Raw genomic sequence first — 11,531 nt, 5'->3', positions numbered from 1 at the left:
GAAACATTCTACTTTCTCTCACCACAAAGCACCAGATGATGGTAGCATGCTGATGCTGTGAAACCTTCATTGTGTGTGAGTAAAGTAACCAATATTCCATTGGCATTGCTGCATGAGGACATTCAGGAGTCTTTTAAACAAGTATACTGTCATATCATGGAACCAGATATGCAGTTGGGATGATTCTCCCTCATGGGTCTACTGGTGGTCTGCCCAATTTTGTGGAGATTTCACAAATTGTGATTGTAGACAGTGATCTAAATTTCATTGTTAAGTTGCTCAACAGCTGGTATTATGAACATTTTAGGGGGTTTGTTTTGGAGCACTCTGGGAAGGTGACACTGTTGAACATACAGCAACTTAGTGATACATACCCCCTGGCACCATACTGGGTTGGAGGGAAACGCATGGTCAGTTTGAAACGACACATTATTGTCCAGTCTTAGGTCAGTTAAAAGACTAAACTGTATTTGTTTTTGTACAGATGGACCCGGTTGTTGTGAAAGTGATCATTGATCATCATAGTGAGAAGCTCACACTGTCATCTGGGGTCCCAAATACAGTGGAGCAATTGCATGAGACTGTGAAAGACACTTTTCAGATCCATGAAGAATTCACCCTTCATTACTTGGATGAAGACTTTGGGGATTTCTTCACCATTCATTCACCAAACGAGGTTAAACATAAGGGGACAATAAAAGTGGTCATTATTCCATCCGTAGTGCTCACATTGACCACACCAGAGACTGAAAATGTGGAAGTTGCAGACGATGCGAGTGACATTTCCAGTTCCACTTCAAGAATGTTGTCTTCACAGTCATCCTCTGGTTCTGCAGACTACCAGTCAGATACATCATCACTGTCATCACAAGACACTGGTAGAGCAATGTGGCCAAGTGAAGTTGAGATTCCACCTTTTTCAGTTGCAGCAGAGGCAGTACTCAGGAATGCGAATGAACAGTTTTTGAAAGATGGCACTGTCCTCAACAACACCCGGGTCAAGTCTGAAATAATGGAGAAGCTGGCAGATTACATGTACAGTTACACAGCCTATCCCACAGGCCTTCAGGTTGGACAGATTGCAGAAGCCTTGGTCCAAAAACACCCATGTCTAACGGAACCTGGAAGTCGCAACGGGTGGATTGGATGGATGTACTCCCTAAAGTACAAAATGGGGAATTATAGGTCCAAGTTAAGAAATCTTGGATTTCCTGAATTTACATGCAATTCTCTTAAAAACAAGCGTCCTGGTGAGAGGAAACCAGCCCAAAATGTAAAAAACGCACGCAAAGGGGAAGTGATGTATCGCCCACATTATCCATCAGGAGAAAACAGTGAACAACAAGAGCAACAACGACTCAAAATCCTGTCTGAATTAAAGAAGAAAGGGCGACTGTCAGTGCATTGATGTCCAACACTTTTGCTCATAGAAGACCGGATGTCGTCAGTCTTCAACTGAGCATCACCGAGATCAAAGAAAGGTGGCCTGCCCTGTTTGATGCGCCACAGGTTAGAAAAAAAACAACACAGTTTACCACAAATGCACCTTACTTGGGCAGCTTGTTTAAATCTAAGTATGTAAACTGTGCTCTGTCCCTGTTTGTGTTTTTCTGCTTTTTTCAGGTCAACGCTGAGTTCCATCGAATTGCCACTGTAAATCTTGAGGCCAAATTCATGTCCATGTTGGACCACTACACCCCTAAACTGCTTGGTATCTACCAAGCCAAGAAAGGTGCTGCTGGACAGAGGCATCGTGCAGAGATGAATATTGTACTCCAGGGGCCGTATTCACAAAGCATTTTATCTTACCGCTAGGAGTGCTCCTAACTCGCGCTAAAACATTTTACGTAGGAGTTTTTTCTTAAAAGTTATTCACAAAGCCGCTGAGACCTACTCTTACTAAGGATAAATCACAAAGAGTGAACTAAGAGTGACGCGCCGTTGCTATGGATTACGTCAATTCTCGTGCACGAGTTTAGAAGCGGTCAGTTCGGTGATTGGTTGTTCAGACGAGCCCACTGAATCACCAAAAAACAAGGAAATAGCCTAGGCTAGAAATTAATTCCTATCAAGTAGTTATAGTGCAGTTAGCAGAATACACGCATGATGACAATTTTGTGCAGACCACGATAATGACGTTGTAGCCTGCACGTTCAAGAGAGAGAGAAAGCAAACAATAAATATACGTAAAATCTAAAAGAAAATAAATGTTACGAACTACCCAAGTGTTGACTGATTTGTGCCAAGGTGTTTACCTAAAATGTGTTTTCAAAGTGATCCCTAAATGCCTGTCCACTCGGTTCCACACGGCCAAATTCCTTGTAATGTTGATCGCCATCATCATCATCATCATCATCATCATCATCATCATCATCATCGTCTGGCTGTGGAATGTTCCTCCTCTTGCAGAGGTTGTGTAGAATGGCACATACAGTGATTACTGTGCTTGCCCTCTCTGGGGTGAGGCGTATTTCGCCGTGGAGGACATGAAACCGACGTTTCATCTGCCCAATTCCTCTCTCCACAACATTTCGTGTATGTTTGTGTGCTCGCAAAGAGCCAATACGATGTGTTTTACGCATAGGACTATACGTAATCTGCGTAATCACTTACATCTTACACTTTAACTGTGCTCCCGGTTGTGGATTGAGGTAGGGTTTCTAGAGCCACGTCTTGCATGGATAGTCACTGTCAGCCAGCAAGTGACACCCAACTGGTAGGCTACATCTCAAAAAGCTGCCTCAGACCGCTCACCATTAAAATGCGCGAATCATGGGTAGCTAAAGATCCAGGCCACTTTGCAACAACATCCAGTAGGCTATGTTAAAATTTGCATCAAAACAACCTGCGTGTTGATGGAATGCACTTTCTCCCTATTGACGAACACGTCCTCGTCTTTTGATGGCGCAATTATTTTTATTTTTTATAAGTTATATATATTTTTTTATAATTTATAATTTTTATAACATTTTATTCGGGGACTAATCGGATTATTTCCTGTTAGTCGGGGTATGTTATTGTATCGCGCATTAACTCCACAATAAATTGAATACCCTAACATTCGTTCGCAGGCATTTTAAGATTCTTTGTGAATCGGTCTTACTGAGTATGTAGTCCTCTTGAGGACCTTTAAGTCTCTCCTAGACTTAGGTGCTCTTTTAGTCCTTAAAATACTTTGTGAATTGCTCTTAGTGAAAAAGTTAGGAAGTCCTAAATTTAAGAGTGACACGTCCCATTATTTTTAGGAGTTACTCCTAAAATTCGCCAGTTAGGACCTCTTTAGCCCTAAGATCCTTTGTGAATACGGCCCCAGGTATTTAGTTTGCTCCCGTTATCTATACCGGTAATTCCTTTCCCCACCTGTGTTGTCACCACAGTTTTTTTTTAACTATCTCTGTACTCAAACATTCAACACAAGATCATACCTCATGCTGTCTTATTATCATTCTCATGATACATCTTTAATCGAAAGTGACTAGTGTATTTTTGCCAACTGTTTCGTTTTTTTTTTTTCTTAACAGAGTGGAATTCCATTGAGGAAAACTAGAGAAGTTGTCATCAGGTGTCTAATTGATCACTTGGGAGACGATGTGGGTGCCTTAATCAAGGAATTTGAGGTGAGTGCAATGAAAGAAATGCTTTCACTGTTCTCCATACAGTTTATGACAGTTCCATTTTATCCTGTTGGGAGTAATTCTCCATAACAACCTCCAAACTACACATTATCCCATACACATACATTACACATGCGCGCAGTCCTTTCCCACACTCCCCCGCACACACACTTATGTGATTAAAGACAGCACCGCACACAACGAACACCAGCACCAGGTAACTTATGTGATTACAGTTACACACACACACACACACAGGTCACTTAATTGATTCGCCTACAGCTTCTCATATCAGTGCTTGTAGAGGATGATTATGTCTGTGTGATCAGCTCTGTCTTGATCTTCAGGTTGTGGGTTTGATTCCCAGTTGACAAAGATGGCAAACCGGCCGTAGCTCCCGTGGCCCTATCAAAATTTCTCAGAGGAAATGTTCTAGTTATCATTATTGTTATTTGCAGTCTGTTGATATCATTCAATTTGTTGTATGCTAGTCAAAATAATAGAAAACTTACAACATATTGTATATCTATTTATGTTGTCTGGTAATTTATTTTATTCTTGGTGATATTCTGCCTGCTCTAACCACTTTGCTTTACAATGTCCACAGCTTCTGATGATTCAGCATCAGTGTGGAAGAAGAGCTGGCAGCAGGATGATGGCTCTGTACGTTGTGCGCAATGAAAATGGACAAGTCAGGGCTGTAGGGATCATCATTGAGGGTTCCATCGTACCTCAACCACCTTGGGATCTCAGCAGAGCCTGCTGCTACTTGCTTGGGCTAACTTATGCCTTGGACCTATAGTACCCAAACACTCTAAAGTACACTTTTGAAGTTTTTTCAAAAGATGCTTGTTGAAGTCGATGCTGGAAACCTGTCAACAAAGGTGCAAAGACTGAAAAACATTGTGCTGATATAGTTGGAATTCCATTCAGTCTGTGTTCTGTGCACAGTCTGAGGATCAGTCTGTGCACTGGAAAAAGGGTTTTAAGCCGTACTTCATCTGATTATTATTTTGTAATTCAATTCAAATAAACATTTTTTGTTTTATTTTTTAAAATACCTTTTTTTATTTCCAAATACTGTGAACTATAGATATTTTTAATTAGGAGCTCAATTAAGAAATATCAATTTTGACAAATGTTAAAATTTTAAGGTTGGTATTCAACTGATTAATAATTTGTCATTCAATCCCAAATATTTTTTTTTTGTTTTCTTCCTAAAACACTGTTATATTTGATAGGAGCTCAATTTTAGAAATATTTTTCAGACTCAGCTCAGTCCTGGTGGTAAAAGCAAACTCAGGAACCGGATGTCCTTGGCAGACCTTAAACTCCATCCCTATACATCCGATATGGCTTAAAGCAGAGTGGATTAAAGCTGTCAGGTGATGCTTGCTTTGAGCACCAGCTGCCTGATCATGTTTTGAAGCTTTTTGGAACATCAGGCTTATTCCTTCAAGGTAGCACCTACAGCTGAACCTGCAGTAGAGAGCCTTGACCAGAGTGGACGATGACTCATGGTTCTGTGAGCTAGGACAGTCTGGTCGTGTCTGGAGGGAGGTCTGGAGTAGGCCTAACTGTGGGATTTACATTGTTAATATAAATAATGTGTGGTGGCAGTAGCTCAGGTGGTTGAGCGGGTTGGCTGGTAACCTGAAGGTTGTTTGTTCGATCCCCGGCTTCACCAAGCGGAGTATCGAGGTGTCTTTGACACTGCTGATGCTGGAACAGAGACTTTTCAACTCCTCAGCAGAAGCACCCGAAGGCCATGAAGCGCCGAGCGGGAAAAAATGATGATGTATACAAAAATATGTTCATGTTTAATGAGAAACAATTGTTTGATTACATTGTACTCTTTTTGATTGGATTAAAACAAATTATTTCTGATAGATATTTCTTAAATGAGAAACAATTGTTGGAGTGAATCAATATTTTTTTTGTTTAGGATTTAACATACGATTTAAATGTATTAACTTCATTCAAAGAATAGAATTATACTTGGTGCCAAGTGTTATATTTGTTTTTTACGACCATAGGAAATATTGTTTGAGGAAGCTATATATTTGTCATTGGCTCAAGTTATGTAATATAGATGTGAACCCATTACCCTTGTTTTTTTTAATTGGTTCCAACAGAAGGCTTTTTCCAGTGTGTCCAGTCTGTGACATTTCCGTTTTGCATTTATGTCTTTTATTTTCTTTTCTTTTTTAATCATTCCAGTGAGGCATAAGGCTTCATTTTTTTTTAGAGTTTTAAAGCAGTTCAACCCCTCCCATCAACAGTGCAGTTGGCTGTTAAGTTACATAAATCTGTTGGAAATGTTAAAAAATTGGAAAAATGTTTTAAAATAAGCTTTCATGTTTTGTGAGCTCTTCTCCATTTGGTTCTAGTAACTATCCTCAAATATATAATATATCATATTAATAAAATTAAAAAGTTCTGTTGGTAAACAACAGTAAATCAGTAAATCATAAGCAACTTTGCAGTTATCTCCTACAAATGTTTTTCAATTATATTTACCTGAATTTGATTAGTGATTTCTACTCAGGTTTTCCATATGGTTAACACATAATTTCAGTTACATTTACTCAATTTATGTGGTAATTGAGCCAAGTCAATTTATTCAGATGTACTTAAAAATATTACTTGGATTAAATTAAATTAACTGAATTTGATTAGTGATTTCTACTCAGGTTTTCCATATGGTTAACACATAATTTCAGTTACATTTACTCAATTTATGTGGTAATTGAGCCAAGTCAATTCATTCAGATGTACTTAAAAATATACTTGGATTTACTCATTACTCATGTTTTGTGGAACTGATTTGAGAGCTTTCATATCAACTCAATATTTTTAAGTGTAAAAATGCTGCAATGATGAATTAAGTAACGTGCAGTATTCTTTTTTTCGAGTGACGGCTCAATAATACCTTCATGCCATGTCCTAAAAAATTAATTTTTTTCTTTCCCAAAAGCCACCTCAGCGTGTTTATAGCCATTATCTCGTTGGGGAAGAGGGTGTGCAGCTGAAAGAAGTCGGTAGGAACAAATTGGCATCCGAGAGGCTAGTTCCCAACCCTGTAAAATAGCGGGGTGACCCCCTTTATCAAAGGGGGTCTCAAATGATGCCTTAAGCTTCAACTTGTGGCTCCAGCCTACAGGAACTGAGCAAGTGCTCCATCTCGTTTGCACCTGCCACCAGCGGCTCGCTTGCAAGATTTTGGCCCCCTGACAGTTCTTCCCAGACCCTACACATAGCCATCCAACCTTGCCATATCTGAGAATCAGCCTCTCTTTAATTACTGACAAAAGTTATGAGAGAAATAACATTAAACTTTTGTCTCATAAGCGGCGTCTGGGTGCCGTATCCTTTTGACCTTTTGACCCCATACTTCTGGGGGAATAGCTGAATCAATTCATTGGTCAATCAGAAGCATGTAAATATCTTCCCGGTGGCGTAAGAGGGGAACAAGGTGTCCTTCAAGGTGTCCCTTCAACATCAACCGGTGCCACACATGAGCATATTCGAACATGTTTTAATGGTAGTAATTAGCTGTCGAAATTGGAGGCCTTACTCAATAATGAGCAGCTATTAATTTGCTTCCCGATAGAAATTTGTGAGAAATTATGTTATTTAGCATCTACACGTTGAGCTGAGTCCAATGACACCAAGCATGACATCAAGCAATGGTAACATGTATTTTACATAGTACACCTAGGTCTAGGACATGATCTCGGTGTAGCAAGAGGGCGAGCTTGATCGCATTGGACTCAGCTTAACGTGTAGATGCTAAATAACATGTCATTTGTCAAAAATCTCCATCGGGAAGCAAATCTGTAGCTGGTTATTATTGATGAAGGCCTCCAAAATCGATAGCTAATTACTACCCCAAAACATATTCAAATATGATCATGTGTGGCACTGTTGCAATTGCCTCGAAACGTAGATGTCAAAGGACACCTTGTTTGTCCGTTACTCCACCGGGACGCTATTTTCATACTTCTAATGGATTGATTCATATTTTAAGGGTCCACGGAGTGACACTTTAAGCGGCTGCAGCAGAAGTGTTGAGACGCAAGATGGTAATCAAGACATTATAAATATTCCCATTCACATTATGCTTCTTCGTCATAACATCGACCAAATATCCTTTACATTCACCGAGCGAAGATTATGAAAGTCCCAGGCCCACCTTCCTGCACTCGGGGTCGACTGGGCCAAGTTTCGGGCAGGAAGGGCCCCCCTTCCTGCCTCGGGGGTCGACCGGGCCAAGTTTCGGTGCGGGGGTCCCATTTTAGGCCCTCGAATATGGTATTCGAATTTCAGGGCGGTAGGACCTTCCTATCTCAAAAACTGTTTTTCCACCACATTTGAACCATTAGTTCTTGCAGGCCACACTTTCTGAGGGCTTTGTTTCTCAAATGCAGTCCCATTGGAAACCTTTTTTCCTCTATGGGCTACTACACTAACACTAGCCAAAACCAGAAAGAGGTTGAGAGACAGACACTTCTAAGACTTCCTCACAACGAGAAGTTTCGGTTTTAACTTTCATGCAGTCTATGCTCCTCACTGCGAAGCCCTAAAGACAAATCTTTGAACCTCATGTATTTCCGCCGAACTCGAACCTGGAAACTTTCGCGGTTAGGCGAACGTGATAACCACTACACTACTGAAACCTGTGAGTTTGAAAAAAAAACTAGAAAATATTGTCATCAGAAGCTCCCGCATGAACAGGTTTTCAGCGCAGGTTAAACACTTAATATATGACAAGGCTATCGGTTGAAGAGGTGGCGTGGTCCCAGTAACACTGCTGAAGGTTGTGTTCCAGAAAGACTTTTCTCGAATAGCTGCTTGATAGTAAAGCAGGAGAATCTAACATTAACTTTGTATACCTCAAAACAATGAAACTGTTTCGCTCGGTTTCGAACCGGTGACCTTTGCATGTCAGGCGGACGTGATAACCACTATTACGGAAACCTGTTAGATGGGCAAAACCTAGAAAATGTTGTCATCAAAATGTTGTCATCATAAGCTCCCGCAGGAACAGGTTTTCAGCGCAGGTTTAAACACTTAATAATATGACGAGGCTATCGGTTGAAGAGGTGGCGTGGTGCCCAGTCGTCACTGCTGAAGGTCCTGTTCCAGACAGACTTTTCCCGAATAGATGCTTGATAGTAAAGCAGAGAATTTAAACATTAAATTGTAAGTCCATGCTGTTTCCGCCCGGTCCTTGAACCGGGGACCTTTCGCGTGTAAGACAAACGTGATAACAACTACACTACGGAACCTATGAGATTGAAAAAAAACTAGAAATATTGTCATCAGAAGCCCGCATGAACAGCTTTTCCGCATTGGTTTAAATACTTAATAATATGAAGAGGCTATCGGTTCAAGAGGAGGCGTGGTGCCAAGTAGACGCTGCTGAAGGTTCTGTTCAAGATAGACTCTTCACGAATAGCTACGTGATAGTAAACAGGAGAATTTAAACATAACTTTGTATACCTCAAAACTGTTATCTATTTCCACCCGGTTTCGAACCAGGGACCTTTCGCGTGTGAGGCGAACGTGATAACCACTACTACGGAAATACATACAAGGCGAATCTAGCAACCATCAGAATCCCGTCATCAACCGTCCAGTCTCGTTCACAACATTTAATGGACCAGGGTCAGAGTGGTCAGGTGTGATGAAGTGGTTATATCATACATGTTTGAAACATATCATCCTAAACATCCATTCGCCCATCTGCTACAGTGGGGAACAATGCTAGCACGCTAGGCCTCAATTGTAAAGTCCCAGAAGTCCATGCTAGAGAGGTGCACGTAGAAGATCAGTAACGCTAGGCAAATCAGGAACGGAAGGTTGACACCCAACACTCCTAAGAACGTCTCCAACTAGAGTTAGAGTTTAACTTTCATAACAGTCTATGCTCTCAACGTGCGAGCGCTAAATACAAATACTTTCACCATGTTTCCGCCCGGTCCTCGAACCTGGGACCTTTCGCGAGACAGTCAAACATGATAACCACTACAATACTGAAACCTGTTAAATTGAAAAAAAAACTAGAAATATGGTCCATCAGAAGCCCCGCATGAACAGGATGTCCGCGCAGGTGTTAAATACGTAATAATATGACGAGGCCTAATCGGTTTGGAAGAGGTGGCTTGGTCCAGTAGAACACTGCTGAAGGTGGATGTTCAGAAAGACTTTTCTCGAATAGCCTGCTTGATAGTAAATGCAGGAGAATTAAACATTACATTGGTAAGTCATGCTGTTTCCGCCCGGTCTTGAACGCTGTGGACCTTTTGCGTGTAAGACAACGTGATAACAAATACCCTACGGAAACCTGTGAGATTGCAAAAAAACCCTCGAAGAATTATTGTCCATCAGAAGCTCCCGCATGAACAGCTTTTCCGCATTGGTTTAAATACTTAATAATATGAAGAGGCTATCGGTTCAAGAGGTGGCGTTGGTGCCAAGTAGCCGATGCTGAAGGTTCTGTTCAAGATAGACTCTTCACGAATAGCTACTTGATAGTAAAGCAGGAGAATATAAACATTAACTTTGTATACCTCAAAACCGTTATGCTGTTTCCGCCCGATTTCGAACCGGGACCTTTCGCAGTGTGAGGCGAACGTGATAACCACTACACTACGGAAACACATATATGGTTAATCTGGCAACCCATCAGAATCCCGTCATCAACCGTCCAGTCTCGTTCACATTTAATGGAACCAGGGTCAGAGTGGTCAGGTGTGAATGTAAGTGGTTATATCATACATGTTTGAACTATTATCCTATCTGCTACAGCAGGGAACAATGCTAGCACGCTCGGCCTCAATTGTAAAGTCCCAGAAGTCCATGCTAGAGAGGTGCACGTAGAAGACTCAGTAACGCTAGGCCAAATCAGGAAAGGGAGGGTTGACACCAGACACTCCTAAGAAAATTCTCACAACTAGAGATAGAGTTTAACTTTCATACAGTCTATTGCTCTCCAAGTGCGAGCGCTAATACAAATACTTTGACCATGTTTCCCGCGCGGCCTCGAACCGGGGACCTTCGCGTGTAAGGCGAACGTGATAACCACTACACTAACGAAAACCTGTTAATCTGAGAAAAATCCTAGAAAATTTGTCAGCAGAAGCTCCCGCATGAACAGGTTTTCAGCGCAGGTTTAAACACTTAATAATATGACGAGGCTATCGGTTCAAGGGGTGGCGTGGTGCCAAGTACACGCTGCTGAAGGTTCTGTTCCAGATAGACTTTTCCCGAATAGCTGCTTGATAGTAAAGCAGGAGAATTTAAAAATTAACTTTGGTTGATCTCAAATTGTAATGCTGTTTCCGCCCGGTTTCGAACCGGGGACCTTTCGCGTGTGAGGCGAACGTGATAACCACTACACTACGGAAACACATACCTGATAATCTGGCAACCCATCAGAACCCCGTCATCAACTGTCCAGTCTCGTTCACAACATTTAATGGAACCAGGGTCAGAGTGGTCCAGGTGTGAATGTAAGTTTGTTATATCATACATGTTTGAAACATTTATCCTAAACATCCATTCCGCCATCTGCTACAAGCGGGGAACAATGCTAGCACGCTCCGGTTACCTCAATTGTAAAGTCCCAGAAGTCCCATGCTAGAGAGGTGCACGTAGAATATTCATCAGTACCGCTAGGCAAAATCAGTAAAGGAGGTGGACAACCCAGACACTCCTAAGAACTTCTCCCAACTAGAGTTAGAGTTTAACTTCTTACAGTCTATGCTCCTCAACTGCCGAGCGATCACTACAAATACTTCACCATGTTCCTCCGCCCCTGGGGGTGGTGGGCCTGTCGTCGAACCTGGGACCTTTCGCGAGACAGTCAAACATGATAACCACTACAATACTGTGAAACCTGTTATAATTTGA

General features: G+C 41.4%; 1 non-coding gene across 1 annotated transcript; it reads right to left on the bottom strand.

Annotated features, from left to right (window-relative positions):
* Positions 1 to 10,955: 10,955 nt before the first annotated feature.
* Positions 10,956 to 11,028, bottom strand: trnav-cac (transfer RNA valine (anticodon CAC)). The gene has a single exon. It is a non-coding gene; the product is annotated as a tRNA-Val (tRNA).
* Between the last annotated feature and the right edge of the window lie 503 nt (positions 11,029 to 11,531).

This window comes from Gadus chalcogrammus, unplaced genomic scaffold, assembly GCF_026213295.1.
Source record: "Gadus chalcogrammus isolate NIFS_2021 unplaced genomic scaffold, NIFS_Gcha_1.0 GACHA080, whole genome shotgun sequence".
Lineage (NCBI taxonomy): Eukaryota > Metazoa > Chordata > Actinopteri > Gadiformes > Gadidae > Gadus > Gadus chalcogrammus.
The sequence above is the reverse complement of the archived record's forward strand: the minus strand, read 5'-3'. Positions and strand labels throughout refer to the sequence as shown.